The sequence below is a fragment of the Macaca thibetana genome, chromosome 7 (assembly GCF_024542745.1).
Source record: "Macaca thibetana thibetana isolate TM-01 chromosome 7, ASM2454274v1, whole genome shotgun sequence".
In the NCBI taxonomy this organism is placed as follows: domain Eukaryota; kingdom Metazoa; phylum Chordata; class Mammalia; order Primates; family Cercopithecidae; genus Macaca; species Macaca thibetana.
This window is the reverse complement of record NC_065584.1, coordinates 71,270,704-71,287,293: the sequence shown is the minus strand read 5'-3', so window position 1 is coordinate 71,287,293 and position 16,590 is coordinate 71,270,704. Positions and strand designations below refer to the sequence as shown.

Genomic DNA, 16,590 nt, shown 5'->3' with positions numbered 1-16,590 from the left:
ACTTACCTGAACATATCTTTTAAAGAATGCTTTTTGGTTCTTATGTTGCATTTCCTGCAAAATCTCCCATGCAGTGGACTTATTAATCATGAAAAAATTTTGTAATATTTTACAAGGTCAGATAGAAGTAAAGAAGAAAAGATGATCCCATATTATGTAAGTGTCCTGTTGCTAAAGAAAACACTGCTCAGGGCAGACTTACACAAAGTGGTAGATTCTGATACTGGGTTTTCAAATCCTGATAATTGGAGCCATTCAGTCAGTCTCTGTGCCTGATCCTGAATAAAAAGAACCTGAGACGAAAAGCAAGAAGATGAGAAAATGTTCAGACAATAAAAAGCATTTGGCAGATGCAATTGGCAGTAGACTCAACATACATTCTCTTGAGGCAAAGCTTTAATGAAGAAGCTCAAATGTAGCAGAATATTGTTTGGAACATCAATTTCCAGGTCACCTACCTTCTCCAAGACTTTCTGTTGCTAAGATGATTATGTCTTTGGTTACCATAATTTAACAAAGTTTTCTAGTATCAAAAAGTTTTAGCAATTTGCCTTTCTGCAATGCAGGGGGAAAAAAGCTGTAGGATGTGCAATGTTTATTCAATTGCCTTGTTGTATTATTGCTCTTCTTTCTGGAATAGTATTTTGGGTTTGCAAATGTAGAGAAACCTACATTTTCCTGGTATAGACCTGTGATGACAGGTCTACCATATAAGCGAATAGACAGATATATCAAGCAAGTTGATAATTCATCTTGCTGTAATTAACCAAATATAGTTTATGGAAGTGATTTAAGCCCAAAATTCACAAACAACCTCATGAAATTTTCAGAAACAATGTATACTTTTGGGGTTAGCCTCAAAACCTTTGAGAGCTTCCACTTCACAGCTAAATGCTAAAGCACAATAATCATGGGAATAAGACAAAGGGAGATTAAATGATCAGCAAATGAGGAAGAAACAAAGAGAAAAATAGAGAAAGCAGTGATGTAGCTATAACAAGAGCCTTACATGCCTAGTTCACTTATTCTCAGACAATTCATCTTCTACAATAATAAAAATTGACTGTAGCCTTCCAAGAAAAGTTGCTTCTTCAAAATGAATAGGTTCTAAGTATGTTTGGTAATTTAATTTCAAATAGATGTGTTGGTATAATTTGGGTTTTAAGGCACTAGCCCTCAATATTTAGATCTTGGTCTCCAGAAATAAATTACCTTGACAACTAACATGAAGGCCAATCAATGTATACTGACCCCAATTATTGGAATGGTATGAATGAATGTATATTTTTAAACTCAATTATCCAGGTAACTTGCACATAAATATAACAAACCAAAGACCACAGGGTGGGATACTGCCTCAACTTCATTTTAGTACAGATTGTTTTCTCCTTTGAACCACTAATCAACTTTACTATATGCAGTTTCTACAATACAAGCCTATTTGCCTCAACATCTTAGCATCATAGTATCCTCTCATCAGAATATTGGTTAGGTTCCCTAGTGTGAATCACTTATCCAGTTGCTTGCCTGATTATTCACATGTTTTTGAGATTTGTGAAATGTAGCAGATAAACAGGTTTATGCTGTGTGCAACTTGGAGGGCAGCCAATGTCTGTCTGCCTATACTGTATATTTACTCTCCTTCCTGAATCTCTCTCTCATACAGAGAAGCTGTATTTTAAGACTAAAATCAGAGTAGAATGCAATCCAGTAATGTCACTGCAGAAAACAGCAGGTGCTCATCCACTCATTTGCAGTGATTCTTGCAGTGAGGAAAGTGAATCAATGATTCATCTAATGGACAAAGAAACGCCACAGTGAACATTTGGAAAAATCAAATGAGGAAAAGGAACATTCTCTTATAAAGGTGGGCTCTAATTTTGGAAAGCAAAACCTCCCACATGAAAATCAGGAAGTTTGTTGTGTTCTGGTTGTAACTGTAGTAAGCAATGGCATGTTCCCTCTCTCCCTGCTTCCTCTGTTTTATTGCTTTTGTGTTGCACTTCTAAAATAAATATCAATAAATCATTGCAGTTAGATACTCTAATATAGACAGAAATGTACTTGACTCCCTACAGTCATTACAATTGGAGGGGACTCTGATTAGGATGCTTTACTTAATTAAGTGATATCGTCTAAAGAGAGTTCTTCCCTCCATTTTCTGTTTAACAGTCTCACAAAACACCAACAGAGGAAATTCATTCTGTTGTTTGCTTTTCTTATTGTAAATGGTTTCTCCTCATTCATATTTTTCAGAAGATGATGTCGTGTTGATGAAATGGCTAATAAGCCAAAGACTATGGTTACACACAGAGTCTTGTTCAAATCAGCCCAGGCTACACAGACTGAAAACATTTTCTCCCCATCTCAAAAACGTGTTTTTAAATTTATTTTTACAGCATCTGTAACCTAAAATTAAGAAAATCCAAAAGAAAGTCTTTTCTGAAAAATCACATTTCACCTAGTTTATGTATGGTTCAGCAGAGACCTTAAAAATCTGTTTATTTGAGAAAACAGAAAAAAAAATGGGCAAATAATAAACAATCCTTATGCATTAAATGTTATTTGTGAGGCACTTTGATTTTACTGAAAGAAGTCATTAAATTTGGATTGCCAATACAAATATGATTATATATGTTTTCCAAATAAAATGTTATTATGTTGTAACTGACTCATCCATTTATTGTTTGTTTACCTAGTGCTCAAATGCATGTTTTATTCATAGATGTCTGGGAGAAAAAAATTTTGCTTGATAATCACACCAAGCATATTTAACAAAAGCGATTCTCCTTTTATTAGTGAACAGGTTTAAGCAGAATGATTTCATTTTTTTCCCCATTTAGTTAATTCAGACTTGCAGGATCCTTAGCTTACAGCTTTTGTTTCTCCTCCCACGGCCTTTTATGCCTTTAATGTATGCATGCCTATCCACTGATGGGAAAATATCATTTCCTGAAACTCTTCCTTTTTCCATTCTTGACTATTCTCTCCGTTGATTTCTAGCTTTGGTTAGTTTTCACTAGTCAGTTCTGTCAAATCGCTGTATGTACAAGACAGATAAATTGAAGCCAAGCAAATAGTTAATTATCCTGTTGAAAAATTTAAACTCTGTCTCCTTAGAGTGAATTGGAATTCTAATTTGCTCATTCCTTTAAAAATAAATAATATATTTATATATTTAAAGCAATTAAAAAGTGTATAGGATAGAAAGTCATAAAGTGAAGATTTATTAATATCTATGAAATTTTTTATTGCCAAAACATTTTAACAAAATTTTTGCAACTTTAACAAATTAACAATTGCCTTGTATTGAATTTAGCAACTTTATTTCTGTCTATTAAAAAGCAACATTAAATGTAAACACTCTCTTAAATGAACTCAACCAACTTACAATAGATTATTTGCACCTTAATACAACATGCAGCTAAAAGCAATTAATAAACTGTAAAATTTAAATACATGTCTCAAGATATAAAAGTGAATATTCATGAATCACATGCAAGGGGTTTATAATTAATTGCTAAATTATTAAAAGAACATTTTATAACACAGCTAGAAATCTGAATTATTTGAATTATTTAATAGCTTGGTCATTAATCAAACAAAATAATAATAGCAACAATAATACATAATTGCCAAATGAGTTAATTAATGTTGTTTGACTCTAAGATTTTGTCTTGTCTTGTTTTAACTGGGTACCGTCCTGCATAAAAATGTTTCCTTAAGCTGGATACATTCTGAAGTTACATAATTTTTCTTAATTAGGAAGTTAAGAAAATCACAGAAGAATAGTAAAACAATGTGCCTGCTCGACATGTTATCCAAAGTGAATTCCAGAAATTGTTCATAATTGCTTCTGTTATTTTTAAAAGATGTTCTTTATTAAAAATTAGCCTCACATTAGTTTTAAAGTTCGTTAAATGTTAGTTTTTTTCCCCCTGGTTTTGATAATTTTAACAACTAAAAGCTTAGTCAGCCTACTATCTGTTAAGCAAACTTCTTTATAGATTTTGTTTAAGCTCTTCATTTTAAAAGGTGCCTTTGTCCTGAAACTAAACATATGACATTCCTGTCCCCTAAGAAAATTTTTGAGAAATTGAATAACAGCAAGTAAATCTGATAGAGAAGTTTTATCCCATTCCTGCTGTTTACTTATTTTAAAATAATTGTTTAAAGATAAAGAATGTGTCTTTTTTCTTAAGTCTTTAAGAAGAATGAGAACTGGGTCTAATAAAGCACTACTGAAGTTAGAATAGCCGCTGAATTATTATCTGGCAGAAGAATGTGAGTTCTATTTTGCCTGAACCAATTATCTTTATCAAATGACTTTTCTACCTAAATTGTTTGCTTAAGATATTATAGATAAGCAGAGTTATTGTAATATGCATTTTAGGCCATTATTATTTAAATTCCTATAAATCAAACTGGTGTAACAGAGCCAATTTCAGGTTATTTGTTGAAACTGCTTTTCTTTGGAGCAGTTAACATTTGGGGCTAATGCTTCAATCCTAATGGGCAAATATATCAAATGTTTAAAATATAAACACAAATATTATTGCCTTTAAAAGGCTAGTTAGTAAGAAAAAGATTTACATCCTAACATGGGCTTTTTTCTGTGTTTGTAAGATGAGTGCTCTAAATAAAGTATTTGTCATCAAAGCTGTCTCTGTAAATTAGTAGAAAGAGTAACTTTTCTAAAGAGAACCTAGCTAAGAGACACCTCCTGCAATGGAAGTAGATCAAATCTGTTCAAAGAAAAGGACAAAGAACAAAGTTTATTTGCTAGCGTGAAGACAGTTTCTTGAAACTATTTTTTTTTTTCCTACGGAAACCAGAGTGTTCAAGAAAGACAATATTTAGCAATGGGCTTTTGGGGGTTGGGAGGAGAAAAACATCTTGTGTGATGTAAAGGGAGAAAACATATAGACCACAACGAAATAAACAAACATTTTCTTTTGGCAAGAGATGACTGCAGAGTTTGAAGAGTAAATTACTTCCATCAGCAAGTTGTACCTTATAAATTTAGAAGAATGGATCATCAACTCATTTGGAAGATAATTCTCTTTTTAATAGCAACAGTTTCACAGCTAGTTTTGTCTCTAAAAACGATACCTGCTAGACATCCATAAATTAGCTTTTAAGAGGAAGCAAAACTTGATGACAAACTATTGTCAAGTTGTATATATTTCTGATTCAAGTTAAACATATTTTTAACAAACTGTTTTGTGAATCTGTTTTGAAGCACTTCAGCGGCCCAGAGGGATCTCTACCTTTAATATATAGACAAGGTTACAAAGACTCTCAAAAAAAAAAAAAAAAAAAGAAAAGAAAAAAAGAAAAAAAAGTAAGATGCAGGGAAGAAAAAAAAGGAAACAAATGTCTATAAGGAACAAATTATGAACTTAACAAAAATATGACAAAATCTATACAATATTTTTTCCTAGTAGAACAATTTGTGAGTATAATAAATGAAACTAAAGCAAAACTTTTCTGGGTTGAACCAGGCATTGAATAAATTGTAGAAACAGAATAGTGTTAAATATTGCATATTCGTTTAAAACATTTATGATGTAGATGTTAATGCAGTTAATTTAGTTCAGTGTTCTGTTAATATGAAAACAGCTATAATGTAGTGCTTCATTATTTATAGTGTACTAATTAATCATTCATAATATGATGGTTTACCCAAGAAAAGCTCAGTTATCTTTCATAAGTACAACAGCCATATATAAAACATGTAATAAAACAAATTCATGCCCTAAATATTATTCTTAAAAATCAGTATTTTTCTCAGGTTCAAGTACAGATAAAATTAAAACAAAACAAAAAAGGTAACTAAGATTATCCCCCTTAAAATGCAAATAGAACAGCCTTTGCGGATTTTCAAGATCTTATTTTCATAACAGTAACTTGAAAATAATTATTAGAAAGCACAGTTAAAAAGCATCATATATTTTTGATGAGTCAAATATTTATTTCCAGTCCTTTTTGCATCAAGACTGTGGGAAATGTGTATTATGAAGATCAGATGGTGCACTGATGTGAGAAATGTTGCAAAGCATCCTGTTGATTGGTTCTAATTAACTGCAATGCTCTTGTGTTCTCAGTTTTAGCCAGCATACACCACACAATGCCTTTTATTTTGCTTTGAATGGATTTTTACTTAAAAACAGCTGATCTCAGTAACCACAGTATTTCGGGATTTTTTATTTTTGTGAATTTCCCTGCAATGTTTTCTTTTCAATTTTAAAAGACAAATTTGAAAATATTTCTAAATCATAAAGTATAACCAGTTGAATTACCAGCACTCGTGAGGTCTTCCACATGTATTTTGCATGTTCTGTAGTATGTGACTATATTCTCAAACTACATTTCAATCCCTCTTTAAAAGTTATATATCTGAGCAGTGGTTTAAGCAGAAAATTCTGAAAAGCAATTTAGAACACACTGCTAATTTTTTATTTTTGTAATCAGACTGTTAAGTAGAACAGAGCTAAAACCTGGGACCATGAGCAAGGAATGAGAAGGATTCCAGAATAAAAGTATTAAATAAAATTCTTTGCACTCACCTTTCTCTGATGACTTAAACTCAAGCAGCTCTGACAGAGAGGTCATGAATTTTCATCAACTTCACACATGTCATACATTTAAAAACATTTTGATTTGCCCTGGGACCCCTGTATGTCTCTGAAGCATAGTAATAGTGCTGGGATGTTTTCTAGATACAACCCCTATAAACTCCCAGGGCTCTAGAAGATATATTACTAATGTAAACAGGCCCTTAAGTGGAAAAAAAATTAAATAACAGGATATTTCCAAAGAAATGCAGAATTTAAAATAAGGAGGCTATTTTTTAGAAGCAGCACACTTTCTATGATTTTAAGGGTCACAACTGTATCCATACACTAGCCTTTTGAGAACATGCAGTTATTTGTCTTGAGAAATAGAATCATTTTGGACAGGAAAATCTACAATCTAAAAATTAGAGCTAAATCATTCATTAGCCTAGTAGACCTTAAAAGTGATTAAATAGTCATCTTTTTGTTCATGTAAGGATAAAATGTGACTCGTGAGCAGTCCAGTGTTTCAAAATGGCTACCAACACCCTTACTCTTTCCAGGAGAAAGGCTAACTGTATAAAGTGGAGTACAGTCAACACAGAGTTTTACCCCACATAACACCTCTAAAAGTTATCTTCCAAATATTTCTGTCCCTCTTAAAATTGTAAAAGAAAAAAAAAAAAACAATCATTAAGATGGAGTAAGAAATAAACATTAGGAGAGATTAATAAGTGCAAACAAAGCTGCCAATATACAATAATATAAATAAAGTGCCATTACAAATAATTTACATTGTGCTCCTCATTTTACAACTGAGGAAATGGAGGCTAAAAGAGGTAAAGTGACTTTCCCAAGGTCTTACAAAGACAAAGGTGTAAAGTTAAACTACAGGCAATTCTTGAGTCCTGGTAATACTGTTTCTACAATACTACAAAGTCTTTCTTTTGTTTAATACAGTAACAAAAATGTCCTCAGGTGGTGTCAGTCATATAATTAAGCAAAACAAGTATGTATGTAAAAGGTATGTGCAGGTCTTACCAAATTAATTGGCCATCTTTACCCAGTGTGAAGTCTTTTTCTTTAAAAAGATGTTTCTTTGGAGAATATCTTTACGCCTTCATTCTTGCCAGGCTTTGAGGATTCATATTTATTTGATGGAAGGTGGTTCTCTTTAGCACACTTACACCAAGCAGGCAGGTGAAAACAATCACCAGATAGTCTCACTGTCACTAGTTTGCCCCATTTCCATTCCATTCTTCACTCTGCTGACTGGCTGGCCTTTCTAAAATGCACATCTGATTATGTTTGAGTTTTTTTCATTGGCTTTCCATCTGCTACATAAGATAAAATCTACACTTCTTAGGCTGGCATTCAGGGCTCTTTGAAATGTTTAGCCTGTACCACCCCTTCAGTTTCACTTCTAACACTCTCCTCACATTTTATGTTGTGGCAATGCAAACTAGGTATGATTCCCTGAACATGATATTCCTTCTCATTGCCCCTGGGCCTTTGTGCATGCTGTTCCCTCCACCTGCAATGTCTGATAAAACCCTACTCCTCCTTGAAGAGTGAGCTCAAGCACCACCTTTTCTCCTCCTGCCAAACATAAATACTTCTGGAATTCCACGGCATCTTGCACAGACCTCACATTGGTCCACCCATTGCATTGAACTGTAAGTGTCTATTTACATGTCTGTTTCTCCACACACATTATCTTTGAGGTTAAAGACATATCTTTCCCTCCATGCCTACTACTTTGCCTGGTGTAAACACTGAGTGGATGTTTACTGACTAAATAAATGGATCAGTGTAAAGAGACCACCAATTTTGTTTTCTTGTCACAAAATCTGTAAGCCTTGGGGTGATATCCCCCAGCTCTTTTTTATGGGTCTAAAATGGGTGCACATGACAAAAGAATATTTTTACCAACCTCTTTTTAAGGTTTCTGTTATATTAACCATTGCCTGCAAGTACACTTTTTAAATCACTCTTGCTTTATAGTGAATTGACTTGACTTTGGCATCAAGTTGGTAGTGAAATATGAATTGATATCTTCATGTGAACGAAGAGGAGAATTCTCAGGTAAACAGTGGGCCACTGTTGTTCCAGATGTTAAAAAAGAGAATTGCCTTTTACGGCTCCATTTCTTATTAGGAACACAAGTTAAAGGATAACCTGCAACCCATTAAGACTGTAAATGCACATTTAGGTATAAACATGAAGTGGCATCAGAATTTTTATGCCAAGTGAGTGCTTTAAAAGAGAATTTTTGTTTTGTTTTGTTTTGTTTTTTTACTAGAGGCAGGGTCCCAGGCTACCATGCATTGGCTATTCACAGGTGTGATCACAGTGCACTTCAGACTTTAACTCCCAGGCTCAAGCAATCCTCCTGCCTCGCCTCAGCCTCCCAAGTGGCTGGGACTACAGGGGTGTGCCACCATGACTGGCTGAGAATTTTTAGTTTAAACTAATGGAACTTAGATTTCACATTTAGCTTATTTGAGGTTCAATTGCTGTTTGACTCTGTCCAGTCTTCCGCATTTTGCTGAACAGACACTGCCAATGATACAAATGTCTTCTAAAGGAGCCTGCTCAGCTGAAGCCAGGGATGCCCTTGATACAAAAACACACGCTTTCCACTTGCAATGATACCCTCATATTTACTGGTAAAATAATTTGCATTTAAAATTAAAAAGATTTTGCCAGCATATTCTTCCTCTGACATGTAGATAATCTTAAACCAGGCCCCCAAGTTAATGAAGAAATGCTTCAGTTGTTTAGGTTACTATAAGGCACAGGGCATCTCAATCCTGAAGCCACTTCCAATCTTATGATCCCCCCTGTCCAACTCCACGACATTGGCTCCATTGTGCCCCAAGGCAATAGCCCCAACTCACATGTGAGGAATGTTTACCAAGGGACAGCAATTAGGAGGACAGTAATAGTAGACATTGCTCTTGTGTGATGAGTTCCCCTTGGTCATCAGATCACCTTCTACAGAGCAGCCCTATGTGGCATTATCATTAACAATTAACACTAGTTTTTAAATTCTTTTCTGGTCGATGAAAAGAAATTGTCAATTCCCACCTTTACTGCCTACAGAAGGATAGGATTTGTGACCCCCTCATCATTTTAGAAGACAGTTACCCTTTAGAATCTTAAAGGTCTTGAATGGTGGGTGTGTTATGGAAAGCTTAAGTCTGGAATGTAGAAAGAGATGAACTCTAAGGATTTTCCAAGTTATTGTTAGAATCTATTTTGTGTTGTATCTGGGATTTTGTTTGTTCTAAACAGCACAGCATCACCTCACATAGTTTTAATTTGTGTAGCCAGAGAAATATAAAAGACTCCTCTCTTACTAACTAACAAAGAATTGGCCCTCTTTTCTGTCATTTTGAATCAAACTGATCTAGACTTTCAATAATGTTTGTTTACATAAAAAGAAGAAAAATGCTAGTAATACTTCATTATCTTTACATTTTGTGTATCAGAAAGGATTACAACAAGAGAAGTACTGAAAAATATTTTCCAACTTCCTTGATTCAGAAAGTATTTACTGAGCAAATATTATGTGCCAGGCTCTATAAGAAGGTACTAACTATCTGATTTACAGCAGATAAAGAGAGAAAGAATATGGTTGTTTACAGCTCTAAATTTAAGAATGTAAAATGTGACCACCTATCAAATCACATAGTCTTGGAATTTCCTTCTGTCTACTTTCTCTCCACTCTCATAAAAGAAAAAGCTTTATTCTTATTCATTAGGATAAGTTTCAACTTTCTAACTTAATAAGAAAAAGTATATCTGTGTCTCCAACTTGGGTGGGGCCATTTGAAGTTCTTCGTAAAGATGTAAAAAAAAATGGGCTTTGGTTTTCTTATAGGTCTGAAATGAATCCATTACATTAAAATGATTTTTAGTAGCAAGAGCAAGTAATGATTTGTATTATAAGCTAATAAAATGGGGGTTTAGGCATATTTGTACAATAAGGTCTTTTTAAATTCACTTGTATAGACATTCCCTCTCATTCCTGCTTAAATGAACTTGGAAGATTGTTCCTCATTCAGTATTGTTTAAATTACAAGGCACAAATCTGTCATCTGATTTTAAAATATTTTTCTCCCTTGGTAATGTAGATGACTAATGTCTATCTTTATTCTTCAAAGAATATGATAATGTGATAACATAATTTGGGGAAAAATTAGTTTTTTAATATCTCACATCTAAAGACCCCTTGGCATATTAGAAAATATAATATTCTTCTAAAAATACATTTTGCTAGCCATCCTGGCCACTCATACTTCAATAAATTGTGCCTTTCTTTTCTGTTCAAAAAGTGCCACGAGGCCTCTCATACAAGCCAGTCCCCTTCATTGATGAAACCAGCCTACTTTCCATGGTACCTAATAATAAGTGTTACGGCTTTGCCTTTAGTGGTGGTAGTTCATTTTAGATCCCCAAACCACTTCCAATGTAAGAGTATGAGAAAAGAGCCTATCTACCAACAAAGGGAACCCAAGATGTCTTGTCTCAGCCTTACGATTCTTTTATGTTACATTCCCAGATTTTACATCCTCAAGAACACAACGCTAATATTTGAGAGAGATGTGTTTTGCTTTTACAATGCCCCTGTATGCAAGATACCTGCTTGTTTTAATTTGAGGAAGAAAAGAACTATGTTTATCTAATTTCAATTTCACATTATTCTGAAAGTTGAGTACCTGAATCTTATCCATGTAGTAATAATTTCTCTATTAGTATAATTGTTAAAAGCCAGAAGTTTGCTCTGTGAAAAAAAGTGATAGTCCTCCAAATTTCATTGAAAGCTCTTGATTTTTTCCCCTTATTACTGTCTGATAAGGGAAACTCTTCCTGATTTTTGTTCCCTATTAGTAATGAGAATCCTACTTCTATTTGTGACAGTTTTCAAAACTGGAACTATCAAGTAATGCACTTAAACTTACTTTCCAAGGAAACTGAGTGAGAGCTCCTATACCTAAGTTACCTCTTATCATTCCCCTCCTTGCCCTTCCCAGAGTGAATTCCCCCAGTGATTTATTATATGAGATAGCAGACTTAGAGATGGGGCCGACTGGTGGACCTGCCCACTGCCACTGGTTTTCCTCGTACCTTTTAGATGCTCCCACAGGATTTCATGAGTGATTCACTCCTCTCCATGTCTCCTGGCAGCTAAATGGGAATATTGGAGAGCTGCCAGAAGGGTAGGTAGCCAACCTGCTTGCCCTTAATTGTGCCTGCCAGCTTTTTAATAACAGAAGTAGGGTCAAGTAAGTGAAATCACGAACTGAGGAGAGTATTCTGAGAATGCAAAGGCAGTTAATGTCCTTCCTCAGATGGCTGGCAACCCTTGGCAGAGTAATCTATGATTTGTGGCACCTGACCCTTCCACTGTGACTGTTATCTGTGTATTCACTAGAAACATATTTACAGAATCTCTCCATTAGCACAGATGCCTTGTGTGTGATTACCCAATTGTCATGGTCACACTAGGGTTTTGATACAGTTCCTATTCACGAATGAAAAACTGCACTAAACTGCACACAGGATTGGTTTGTAGCAGGAATCCTCAATCAATAGACCAAGACTTCTCCTGGTAGATCTCAAAGAGATTATTACACCATGGCCTTGCTCCCCTTCCTCTCTAAAACCGCTTTCCCACCTCCCCACCATCCAATCTCAAGACAGAACCTCTCTCATTTATTCCCTTGAATTCTTAAAGATTCTTAATAAAGTTGAGAGTAACTAGCTATAAGAACGATCTAAAGAGATGGATCTGTTTTTAAGCAGACTGCACCTCAGAAAGTATTGGAAGAGAGGACTCCCTGCTTAAATCAGTTACAGTAGCTCTGCATTTACATAGTACTTAGTCTCAGCAAAGTATTTCCTCCTCAAAATTTTTTAGTCAGGAATACAGATAGAGATAGCTTGCAGGCTGACTTTATTCTTACGGAATTAAATACAAAGAATTTTTTAAAAATATCTTCTTTGAGTCAAGTGACCATGAGAGCACCTGTTATTTAAAAGTTTATTGAGTAGTTTAAAAAGCGGTGTCTCCCTCTTCCCCTTCAACAATAAATGGCATTGAAGTCCTCCGTTTCTCTTGTTAAATCCTGCAGTTCGCTCGCTCATGAATATTAACTGAGAAAGGTGAAGCAGTAATTTAAGGAATCGAATCAAACTCACTACGAGCAAATAAGTGGTCCTGAATCAAAATGGAATAAACGATAACCCAAAGTCATTGTCAAGTCTCCCAGATGAAGAGATGTTCTGGGTAAATAAAAGTGACGAAGTCGTACCACCTAAACAAATGTAGAAAATAGATGCCACAGATCAAGAAATACTACTAAGGTGACCTGACTTGACAGCAATTGCAGGCAGCTTCTGAGAACTGCATCGGGGTTAAACGACAGAGATCCTGACGACCTGGGCGACAGGCCCTGTGCCGCCCGGCAGGAGGCTGCGCCCAGAATCCTGGGCTTTGGGCCTCTGGGGCCCAGCGAGGAGATGAAGAAGTCAAGTCTCCAGCTCTCCGGAGGTGAGACGGCCGCCGGGCCAGTGCTGGCTCAGAGGAAGACCCTGCCAAAAAGAGCGCTCGCCCCCACCCCTAGAGCCGACCCTGCGCAGTAGGGCCGCAGCAGGTCCCCGCGGGTAGCTCTGCGGGCGCGGGCGGGAGGCTACCGGAACACACGCTGAGGTCAGGCTGACCACGCCGCCCCCTCAGTCGCCGTATGGGGGGCTGGCGGCCAGCGCCTTAGAAGCGCCTGCTCTGCCGCAGGAAGAAAGACGCCCGACTGGCGCCCACTGCCCAAACCCACGCGGGGGCCAGTCAGCCAGTGGGCCGGGGCGGGAAAGCTCCGCGCGGCAGCGGGACATAGGATCGCCATCCGGGCCCTGGGCGACGGCTGGAGCTTGGGCGCCCCTCCAGTTGGACGTCATCTCCACGCGGTTCTTCCCAAGCGCCGCGAATTCAGCCCCCTGTGAAGATGCTTTGGCGAGCAACAGGGGGAAAAAAGGAGTCACTTAAATAGGAGAAGGAAGGGGGTGGTCATGAGGACTTGGAGGAAACCACACGGAAAAGAAATCCCCATCACTACCAAAAGCATTTCTAAGAAGTCCTAAGGTTTTATGCCTGGAGATTTCACTTTAAAAGCTGGAAAAAAATTATTCCACTGCTTTTAATTGAAGTAAACAAAGTGCAACAAATCCTAACTCAAATATGATTGCAGTGAGATTAGGGTCTAATTGCTTAGGGTTCAGGTGGAATCTGCGGGCTAAATCCTACAGGGCCAATCTGAATTTCACAATCATTCTGTCAAAAGGAGAGCGATGAGAGCCCACACGCTTCCTAACAAGTCATTTTTAACAGTTACAAGCTTCGCACAAAGACCACACAGGGCGTCTAAGAGATGCAAATCTAATCCCTGGTCATTCTACAGGCCTTCAACAAAGATGTGCTAAACCCTAATAGAAAAGAAATCAGTTCTCTGTCACCAGCCCCTGGTAAAATCTATTAGAGAATGGACAGAGCCGCATCTACAGCAGTTGCTGCAAAGGTTAAGGACAAGTACAAATAAGAGGGACCCAGTTTTGTTTTCCGTGTGAAATATCGGGAGAAGCTAACCCCCAAAGAGTGACGGGATTCTATCCGTGGCTTCGCATTCATTTGAATGCTAGAAAAAATAAACACACATTAAGACTTTTGAAGGCTCTGTTTCTGAATTCAAGAGAGATGAAACAAATTCGCCCAAAAGATGGAAATCTTTGCCTCGGAAATTATCGGAGAATATTAACCGGGAGGGACGGGAGCGCGCAGGTCGCCGAGGAAGGACGCGGGTGCCGCCCCTTGCTTTGGGGTGACAGAGCTGGGCTCAGGAGCTGGCCAAGCTGACTTCGCGAGGTGGCGCCTGGGCCTTTCCGGGGAAAGCCCCGACGGCGGAGCCGCGGCTGGGAGGGGACTCAAATGCTGGCGGCCTCTAGGCTGGGGCCGAGCAGAGGGTGTCGACCGCATGAAGTCTGGGCTGCCGCCTTCCCACCCAGACTAGCCGGTGCTGGGCCGCGGTCCCTCTCAGCTACCTCGGTTGCCCGCCTCGGGGCCCATGGAGAGGGTTCTGTGCCTCCCAGGCAGGGAAGCGTCTTGATGTGCACCCCGGCGTTCACCAAGCAAATAAGGGCCTCGTTCACACAGTCGGTGTCATACTGGGTATTAAAAGGGTTGTGTTGCAGCTAAAATATCTCACAGTGTGTTGAACCTCATAAAAAGGAGTACCCGGATTCCAAGCCCCTCGAAGTCCCCAAGCAGCCTGGAGGGTGGGGGGCGGGGGACTCCCCTCTCCTTCTCTCCACGCTGAGCCACCGGGCAAGCCCAGGCCTCCTCCTGCGCCGGGGTCCCCGGGCTCTGAAACTGCGAGAGCCCTGCGGAGCCCGGCCAGCGGGGCAGGGGGTGGGGGCTGGGGGCGGGGACCTGGGGGGTGCAGCCCAGCCAGAACCTGCGGCCTAGCCTGATCACGGGGAGCCGGGATCCGCCTTCCATCCTGGGAAACGACTCGGGTTAGGGAAGCGGGGTGGGTTCCGCTCGGAGTTCCCAGGCAGCTGAGGCTCCCTCCAAGTGACGCCTTTGTCCAGGCCGCGCTCGCGGAGAATAAAGGGGGCGCTGTCCAACCGCAGGGTCGGGGAAAACCAAGGGGCTCTTTTTCTAAAATGCCCTCTCCAAACTACAGGGAGGAGGAATGGGACACGTGTGCAGAAAAAGAGTTTTGCCTGTCTCCACAGAAGTTTCTAGAAGCTATTTCCTCTCCCCTTGGCCTTGCCCTCTGCCCCCAGGTTCCCTTGAATCTGTTCCTCCACAGGGTACAGAACCCGGCGCTGTCCAGGGTGGAGGAGCAGGTTGGGGTTCGGCAGGCGAACTCCTGGTCCTGACCCCTGGACTCCCCAGCCTTTTAATTTGCTCTGGCAGGACAGTTCCCCTTCTTAAAGCCTGGAAGAAGGGAAGGCCAGCTTTTCTAGGTTTTGCCCCTCAGCTCAGAGACAGACTGCCATACACACACCTGCTTCCTCCTTATCCCTCTCTATGCCCCTCCAGCGGAGGCATATGCCTTGGGTCCCGGCTGTACTCATTCTTCCCCATCTACTGACATTAATTGAATTTCTCCAGGCTGCGGCTTCTCTTTGCTTCCATCATTTTTCTCCCTAGTCCTCTGATAGGCTGACCTTGGCTGTTCTCTGGTCTTCTTACTCCCCAACTGGTCTCCCATATGGACCTTACTGGCTTTCATTCTTTATTACTTAGCCCATCCACTTTCTCTACTTTTCCTTTTAGTACTGACATTAGGATAAACATTGCCGAATTACCTATAAAGTAGGACTGCAGCCATGACTAGAATTGGACAAGAAAGCAAAGAAAACATAGGCATTGCAATAAAGAAATGGAAAATAGGGAAGGATGAAGAAACAGATGAAAAGTAGATAATAAAGTCGCACCAGGCTGTAAATACAAGAATAAGATGCTTGATGCTTCTGCACATGATCTTGGGGTAATAATGAGGGTCTCACACACCTACACTTGGGAGGCAGAAGTGGTCTCCCTGAGAAGGGCAGGCTGAAGTTTCTTCTCTCTGACCAGGATTGCACCTGAAGATTTGGGTTAGCGAGCGCCTGTGCATCCTGGGCCCGGGAGGGTGTGAAGGGATCAACACAAATCACAACCACTTCTAGAAATAGTCATGTGGGCAATATATCTCTATGGGGCTGTCAGATGACTGCAACTTCCTGTCCTGGATCTCTGCTGCTTTTGGGCACCACATTCCTGTCCACCCAGCCACGCCTGGTCTGAGGCTGTGTCCTCAGTCATGGGAGCCTGTTTCCCTTTCCCCTAGCAGACTAGGTCCTGTGGGTCCCAGCATCCCCCTCACCTCCTGCCAGTTATAGGAGTTCTGTCCTCCCAGTTTGCAGAACCAGGGAGCTTGTGGGAGGCCTTACCTCCACTGCCACCCCCACCTCACCCCAGGCAGAT

General features: G+C 39.1%; 1 protein-coding gene across 5 annotated transcripts in view; it reads right to left on the bottom strand.

The window, feature by feature from the left end:
• The window catches only part of NKX2-1 (NK2 homeobox 1), a 48,570-nt gene that overhangs the window by 17,766 nt on the left and 14,214 nt on the right, over window positions 1-16,590 (bottom strand). For 2 of the 5 annotated variants that reach the window (XR_007727705.1, XR_007727707.1), the window contains exon 2: window positions 203-293. The gene's annotated coding sequence lies outside the window, so the exon portion shown is untranslated. The other 3 variants (XR_007727708.1, XR_007727711.1, XR_007727706.1) reach the window with 2 other exon arrangements.